The following is an 8,170-nucleotide window of genomic DNA, read 5'->3' on the forward strand; positions in this document are numbered from 1 at the left end:
ATTAGGTGCCTGACTCTTGATTTTGGCTCAGGCCATGATCTCATAGTTTGTGAGATTGAACCCTTCATCAAGCTCTGTGCCGACAGCAAGGAGCTTGCTTGGGATACTCTCTCTCTCCCCTTCACCCTCTCATAATCTCTCTCTCTCTCTCTCTCCCCTTCTCTCTCAAAATAAATAAACCTTTTTATTTATTTTTTTAAATAAATTTTTTAAAAAACATTCTTGGTTGGAAGGTTTTGTCTTCCAGTACTTTGAATTTGTCATACTCCTCCCTTCTGGCCTAAAAATTTTCTGCTAAAATAATCTGTTGATAGAGTTATGGAGTTTCCATTGTATGTAATGAATTTCTTTTATCTCACTGCTTTTAATATTCTCTATATAATTATTGACATTTAATGTATCTTGGTATGTATTCCTTTGGATTCATTTCATTTAAAATTTTCTGTGTTTCTTGGACCTAAATGTCTATTTTCTTCCCTAGGCTATGGAACTTTTCACACATCACTTCTTCAAATGAGTTTCCTGTTCCTTTCTCTTTCTCTTCCTCTGTTGGAATTCAAAATAAAAATGTTAGGGAAGGGGAGAATTAAGATGGCTTGTCTCATACCTCAAACACAGCTAGATAAATATCAAATAATTGTGAACACCCAAGAAATTGATCTGAGGACTGAGAAAACAAAACTGCATATCCAAAAGTTAAAAAATGAGCCCCTTGTGGAAGGTAGAAGCTGCAGAGAGTTTATTTCAGGGGAAAAAAAAACTGTGGATGCTGTGTAGGAGAGGAAGCCTTGACTACAGAGAATGAAGAGAGAGAGAAAGAGTGAGAGAGAGAGAAGCAGCAGTAAAAACCCTTTCCCCAAACCATTGACTGGGAAAAGGAAAGGGCTGACTATTGCAAGTTATTATAAGCAATATAGCTCAAAGTATGAAGTTTTAGAAGTCCATGCCCACTCAGGGGTCATGCATGGCAGGCTTAGTGGTGCTCTTAGGGGTAAAAATGGCAGACACCCGGGGCAGGTATTGTGGTCTGAGGATCCCATGGGTCATGCAGGGAAATATAGTCCCCCTTCTTGGAGTACCTTTGGGAATGGTGGCATGGAATCTCTGGGGACCAATTAACTGATGACAACAACATGCTGCCCTGTTCTCTAGAATAAAAACAACCTGCTAAGGCCAGCAAAACTTTGTGCCCAGTGGTTGCTTCCATGTTCCCATGAACGCCAAACCACTGCACAGTTGCACAACCACTTTTCGGGAACATACAGGCAAATGGGAAAAGTGTTCCAAGAGCATCCCCCAGAGGAACAACTTGGCCTGCACTGCACAGGTCCCTAAAATTTGGTTTTGAAACTCAACCATGTTCCTGAGATAAAACTGAAGAGTACTGTACCACCTGGCAGGATCGCACAGACAAGGTGAAGGCAAGGATCTGACAGAAGCTGAAGGTATAAGAGGGGTAATTGTTTGCTCTTTTGTAAGGGTTTCTTGAGGAGCAGCAGGCATGAACTCCTAGTTCCAAAAACAAGAGAGGGGGTCAATGCCATCAGCATTTATTTCAGTGAGCAACACAGCACCTCTGGGTGGAGACCAGAGCTTCTTACACCAAACTCTGGCCCCTGCACCCTGCAGTTACATCCTTACCAGGGCAAGTCATCCTGAGAATCAGTGCAGCAGACCTCTCCCTTAGAAGACCATCACAAACCCCTCAAACACACCAAGTCTACAAATCATAGAGTGCTGCAAAGATTCAGCTCTAAGGAAAATAAGACCTAGCTTATTTTTTTATCTGGCTTCTTTTAACAAGCAGACCAAAATACACCTAGTTAACATTTGCACACATTATACAAGATCTAAAAGCCCCCATTGCAGGCAAGGAAAAATTCTGCAGAGGACTGACCTGAGGGTAAGAGCAGCAAAAACACAGCAACAGAGTACATAAAAGACCCCCCCCCCACTCTTTTGCCTCTTAATATAGCCATTACTCTCTGGAGCAGTAATATAACAGGCTATCCTAAAAGTTACACAAAATGACAAGATGGAAGAATCCACCCCAAAAGAAAACACAGGAAGAAGTAAAAGCCAGGGATTTAATGATTAAAGATATAAGTAAGATGTCTGAACCAGAATTTGAAATAGCAATTATAAAGAGACTAGCTGGATTTGAAAAAAGGCATAAAAGACACTACAAATTCCCTTACTGCAGAGATAAAAGAACTAATAACTAGTCAGGCCAAAATTAAAAATTCTATAACAGAGATTCAGCTCAACTGGATGCCATGACAATGAGGTTGCATGAAATAGACAAATGATTCAGTGATATAAAAGATAAATTTATGGAAAATACTAAAGATGAAAATAAGAAAGAAACAAAAAGTATTGGATCACAAATGTTGAATTAGGGAACTCAGTGAATCCTTAAAGCAGAATTATATTCATATTAAAGGAATTCTAGAAAAAAATAAAGAAAAGGTGGCAGAGGATTATTTGAGCAAATTAGAGCTGAAAACTTCCATAATCAGGGGAAGAACAAAGACATCACAATCCAAGAAATACAGAGAACTCTCACTGAATTCAACAAACACTGGTCATCACCAAGACATATGATAGTCAAATTCACAAAATACACAGACAAGGAAAGAATCTTGAAAGAAGAAAGGGGAAAAGATGTCCTTCACCTCCAAGCAAGGACAGATTAGGTTCACAGAAGTTCTGTGCACAGAAAATTAGCAGGCCAGAAGGGAGTGGCATGATACATTCATAGTGCTGATTGGGAAACATATGCAGCCAACAATGCTTTATCAAGCAGGGCTCTCATTCATAGAAAAAGGAGAGATAAAGAGTTTCCCAGACAAACAAAATCTAAAATAGTTTGTAACCACTAATCCAGCCCTGCAAGAAATACTCAAGAGGATTCTTTGAGTGGAAAAAAAAAGACAAAAACAACAAAAAAGCCTAGAAAGTAACAGAAGATATTGCCAGAAACATCAATTTTACAAGTAACACAATTGAACTAAATCAATATCTATCAATAATCACTCTGAATATGAATGAAATAAATACTCTAATCAAAAGACATATGGTACCAGAATGGATTAAAAAATCAGACCCATTTGATATGCTACAAAGAAGAGACTCATTTTCGTCCTAAATATACCTACACATTGAAAGTGAGGGTATGGAAAACTATATATCATGCTAATGGACTTCAATAGGAAGATGGAGTAGCCATACTTATATCAGAAAAACCAAATTTTAAACAAAAGACTATAACAAGAGATGAAGAAGGACGGTATATAATAATTGAGTGGTTTATCCATTAAAAAGATTTAACAATTGTCTTTATGCCCCAACTTGGGAGTACCCAAATATGTAAATTAATTAATGATACAAATAAAGAAACTCAGTGATAATACTACAATAACAGTAGGGGACTTGAAGACCACACTTAGAGCAATGGACAGATCAACTAAGCAGAAAATCAAGAAAACAATGTCTTTGAATGAAATGCCGGAAGAGGGACTCAACAAATGTATTCAGGTCATTTCACTCCAAAGCAGCAGAATACACATTCTTTTTGAATTCCCATGGAACATTCTCCTTAATAGATTCCATATTAAATCACAAATCAGGCCTCAACCAGTACTAAAAGATTGAGATAATATCATGCATATTTTCAGACAACAACACTATGAAACTTGAAGTCAACAAGAAAAAAAATTGGAAAAATCACAAATACATGGCGGCTAAAGAAAATCCTACTAAAGAATAAATGGGTTAACCACTAAATTAAAGAAAAAAATTAAAAGTACATGGAAGCCAATGAAAGTGAAAAAAAAATAACAGTGCAAAACCTCTGGGATGCAGCAAAGGCAGTCATAAGCAGGAGGCATATAGCAATACATGCCTACATCAAGAAGCCAAAAAAAAAAAGTCTCAAATATACAACCTAACTTTACACATAAGGATCTCAAACAAGAGCAACAAATAAATCCAAAACCAGCATAAAAAAGGAAAATAAGAAATATTAAAGAAGAAATCAATGATATTCAGATTAGATGCTGATGAGGATGTGGAGAAACAGGCACCCTCCTACACTGTTGGTGGGAATGTAAACTGGTGCAGCCGCTCTGGAAAACAGTGTGGAGACTCCTCAAAAAACTATCCATAGAACTCCTCTATGTCCCAGCAATAGCACTGCTAGGGATTTACCCAGGGGATAAAGAAGGGCTGATGCATAGGAGCACATGTACTCCTATGTTCATAGCGGTACTTTCTACAATAGCCAAATCATGGAAAGAGCCATAATGTCCATCACCTGATGAATGGATCAAGAAGATGTGATATATATATACACAATGGAGTATTACATGGCAATGAGAAAGAATGAAATATGGCCATTTGCAGGAAAGTGGATGGACCTTGAGGGTGTCATGCTAAGCAAAATAAGTCAGGAGGAGTAGGACAGATACCATATGTTCGCATTCATAGGTCTAACAGGAGAGACCTGACAGGGGACCATGGAGGGAGGAAGGGGGAAAGATATCAGGGGAGAGTGAGGGACACAGATCAAGGGAGACTACTGAATACTGAAAACGAACCATGGACTGAAGGGGGAGGGGAGGGGAGGGAGGGAGGAGGTGATGGTCATGGTGGGGGGCACTTGGGAGAAGCGCTGGGTGTTATATGGAAACCAATTTGACAATAAACTATTAAAAATTACAGATCAGAAAAATATTGTTAAATATCTATGCTGCCTACAGCAGTCTACACATTCAATGCAATCACTATCAATACACCAACAGCATTTTTCACAGAGCTGTAATAAACAATCCTAAAATTTGTACGGAATCACAAAAGACCTCAAGCAGCCTAAGCAATACTGAAAAAGAAAATAAAAGCTGGAGGCATCACTGGATCCTGACATGAGAAAGACTGCATTGCTAGCCCGTTGAAAGGAGAATCTCTATATCACTTTGGGTCTCTTGGATGTCAGTCCCTTTGGTTTTCTAAGCCATATGTTTTTTGGAGCTTGTCTACCCAGTGCAGACCCTAAGGATTGGGTTGCCTGATATGGGGGCACCAACGTTTCAATCATTCAGCAGAATTGCTAGACTGGCAATATCTTTCCCTATCATGCATCAATGCATTAGACTGGATGTTTTGCAAGACTATACCTGTGCCTCTCATACCTATCTTGATGTGGCCCTTTTATTCTTTTTTTGTGGAAAAATAGTTTATCTGATTTTACACATCTTTTTAGAGGTAAATTATCCATATATAGTTGTCAATTTGGTGTGCACATAAGAGAAGATATGTTCAGGAGCTTCCCATTACACCATCCTGGATCCCTCCTCCAAGATGCAAAATCTTGAGGAATAAGTGAAACATTTTTTACATATTATTAGATGATAAAATGATCCAATGACCAGTAATGGGCTAACAACATTTTAGGAACTCATATGGAAAAGGAAAAAATACTGATTTATAAGATATTGGGCAATTTGAATGTATAACAGATTTGATCTCATACAGAGATCCAAAAGGAGATTTGTAGAGGAAGTTTTAGTCCTAATTTAGTCTTTATCATAATATTTATGTTTTATGTCCTTACATCACACAACTAATGGAAATCATTTTCCCTTAAACAATCATGACTGGCCAGTGGTCTCTCTGTCAAATACCACAAGTTCCTATAAGCAGTTGCAACATATAAAGGGGGCTTAGGTGTTTCCTGGATGGCTCAGTGAGCTAAGCATACGACTTTGGCTCAGGTCACTATCTTGAGGTTCTTGAGTTCGAGCCTTGTTTCAGGCTCTGAGCTGACAGCTCAGAGCATGGAACCTGCTTCGCATTCTCTCTCTCTCTCTCTCTCTCTCTCTCTCTCTCTCTCTCTCACTCTCTGCCCCTCCCCCACTCATGCTTTGTCTCTCTTTTTCTCTCTCAAAACTAAATAAACATTAAAAATATTTTTAAAACGGGAGGTTAAGAGAAAGTGGCGATTTCCTCAGAAAGTTAAGAGGAAATATTCAACAATATCACTGATTAGACTTTGGAAACAAATTCTATTTAGCTAGGTTAAGTCTTAGGTATATCTAAAATATGCGTTCATAAATATTAGAAAATTGAATTATCCAACTTAAACAGCAACCCCACATCAAAAAAAAGTGTTTGTTTATATCACACAAGGAAAAATCTTAGTTAAGATTAATTCCTCATCTACAAATCTCCTTATCTAAATATTGTCAATACAGTAATCTTTGCATACTCTTAAGGATTTAATGTGGATTTAGAAAAAATTAGTATTTCTCCACATTGGGTTTATTTATATGCTCAAAGAGTTGAGGTTGTAATAGACTGTTCTATGCATTTTTCTATACCAAGAGATTTCAGAGCTATTAAAAAACTTGTTTTTCGAGGTACCTAAGTGACTCAGTCAGTTAAGTGTTTCATTTCAGCTCACATCATGATCTCAAGTTTCATAAGTTCGAGCCCCATATTGGGCTCTCTGCTGTTGGAATGGAACCCGCTTCATGACCTCTGTCCTTCTCTCTCTCTGCCCTTCTTCTGTTCATTCTCTCTCTCTTAAAATAAATATGTAGACTTTTAAAAAAGTAAATTTGCTTTTATCTAGCATCATTGTTATGGTTATCATGTTTATGTATATCCTTTTTTTACAGAACATACTTGAGTGTATACAAATATGAGCAGTGCAAAAATACTGTCCCTAAATAAATGAAGACATTATGGTGACAATATTAGAAAGGTTAGCATAGTAAAATTTATTCACATGAGGTTACTACCGAATTTCATGTTGTGAAGTACAGAGAGAAACATAACATATTACATTTGGGTATGGCTTATCAAATTAAATAAAAACACTAAGATTGTTGAGGTTGTTGAAAATGCAAAATGGTGCAGCCACTCTAGAAAACAGTATGGAAGTTACTCAAAAAGTAAAAAAAATATATAACTACCTACAATAAAGCAATTGCATTACTAGGTATTTACTCAAAAGATACAAAAATACTAATTTAAAGGGATACATGCCCACCAATGTTTATAGCATGGCAATCAACAATAGCCAAATTATGGGAAGTGCCTAAGTGTCCATCAACTGATGAATGTATAAAGAAACAGTGGGGCGGGCCTAGGTGGCACAGTTGGTTGAGCGTACGGATTTGGCTCGGGTCATGATCTCACGGTTCATGTGTTCAAGCCCCATGTCGGGCTCTGTGCTGACAGCTAGCTCAGACCCTGGAGCCTGTATTCAGATTCTGTGTCTCTTTCCCTCTCTGACCCTCCTCTGCTCATGCTTTCTCTCTTGCTCTCAAAAATAAATACAACATTAAAAAAAAAGAAACAGTGGCAGATAATCACAGAATATTTCTCAGACATGAAAAAGAATGGAATCTTGCCATTTGCAATGACGTGGAAGGACCTATAGTGTATTATGTTAAGTGAAAAAAAGTCATAGAAAGACAAATACCATATGATTTCATTCATATGTGTAATTTATTACATGAAATACATAAGGGCAAAACAGAGAGAGAGAGAGAAATCAGGAAGCAGACTCAATTGTAGAGAAGAAACTGGTTACCAGAGGGAAGGTTAATGGGGGATGGATTAAATAGGTGTTGGAGATTAAGGAGTATACTTGTTCTGATGAGAAACATGGGCTTCATATAAGTGTTGAATCACTAAATTGTACACATGAAGCTAATATTACATTGTATGTTAACTAACTGGACTTTAAAATAAACCTTAAAAATATCTAAGGAAAGGATGTTTGGGTTACTCTGTCAGTTAAGTGCTAGACTCTTGATTTCGGTTCAGGTCATGATCTCATGGTTCAAGAGATCAAGCCCTGCATTGGGCTATGTACTGTCAGCATGGAGCCTGCCTGGGGTTCTGTCTCTCTCCCTGTCTCTGTCCCCTTTCCACACCGGTTAATGCTCAATCTCTCTCTTCCTGTCTTTCTATCATTCTAAATAAAGAAAACAAAGATAATTAATTTTCAACAATGTAACCAGAGAGATTTTTTAATGTTATTTAAAGTTTATTTATTTTATTTTTTTCCATAATATTTTATTGTCAAATTGTTTTCCATACAACACCCAGTGCTCTTCCCCTTAAGTGCCCTCCACCATCCCCACCACCTCTTTTCCCCCCT

Source organism: Suricata suricatta, chromosome X (genome assembly GCF_006229205.1).
Source record: "Suricata suricatta isolate VVHF042 chromosome X, meerkat_22Aug2017_6uvM2_HiC, whole genome shotgun sequence".
Taxonomy (NCBI): Eukaryota; Metazoa; Chordata; class Mammalia; order Carnivora; family Herpestidae; genus Suricata; species Suricata suricatta.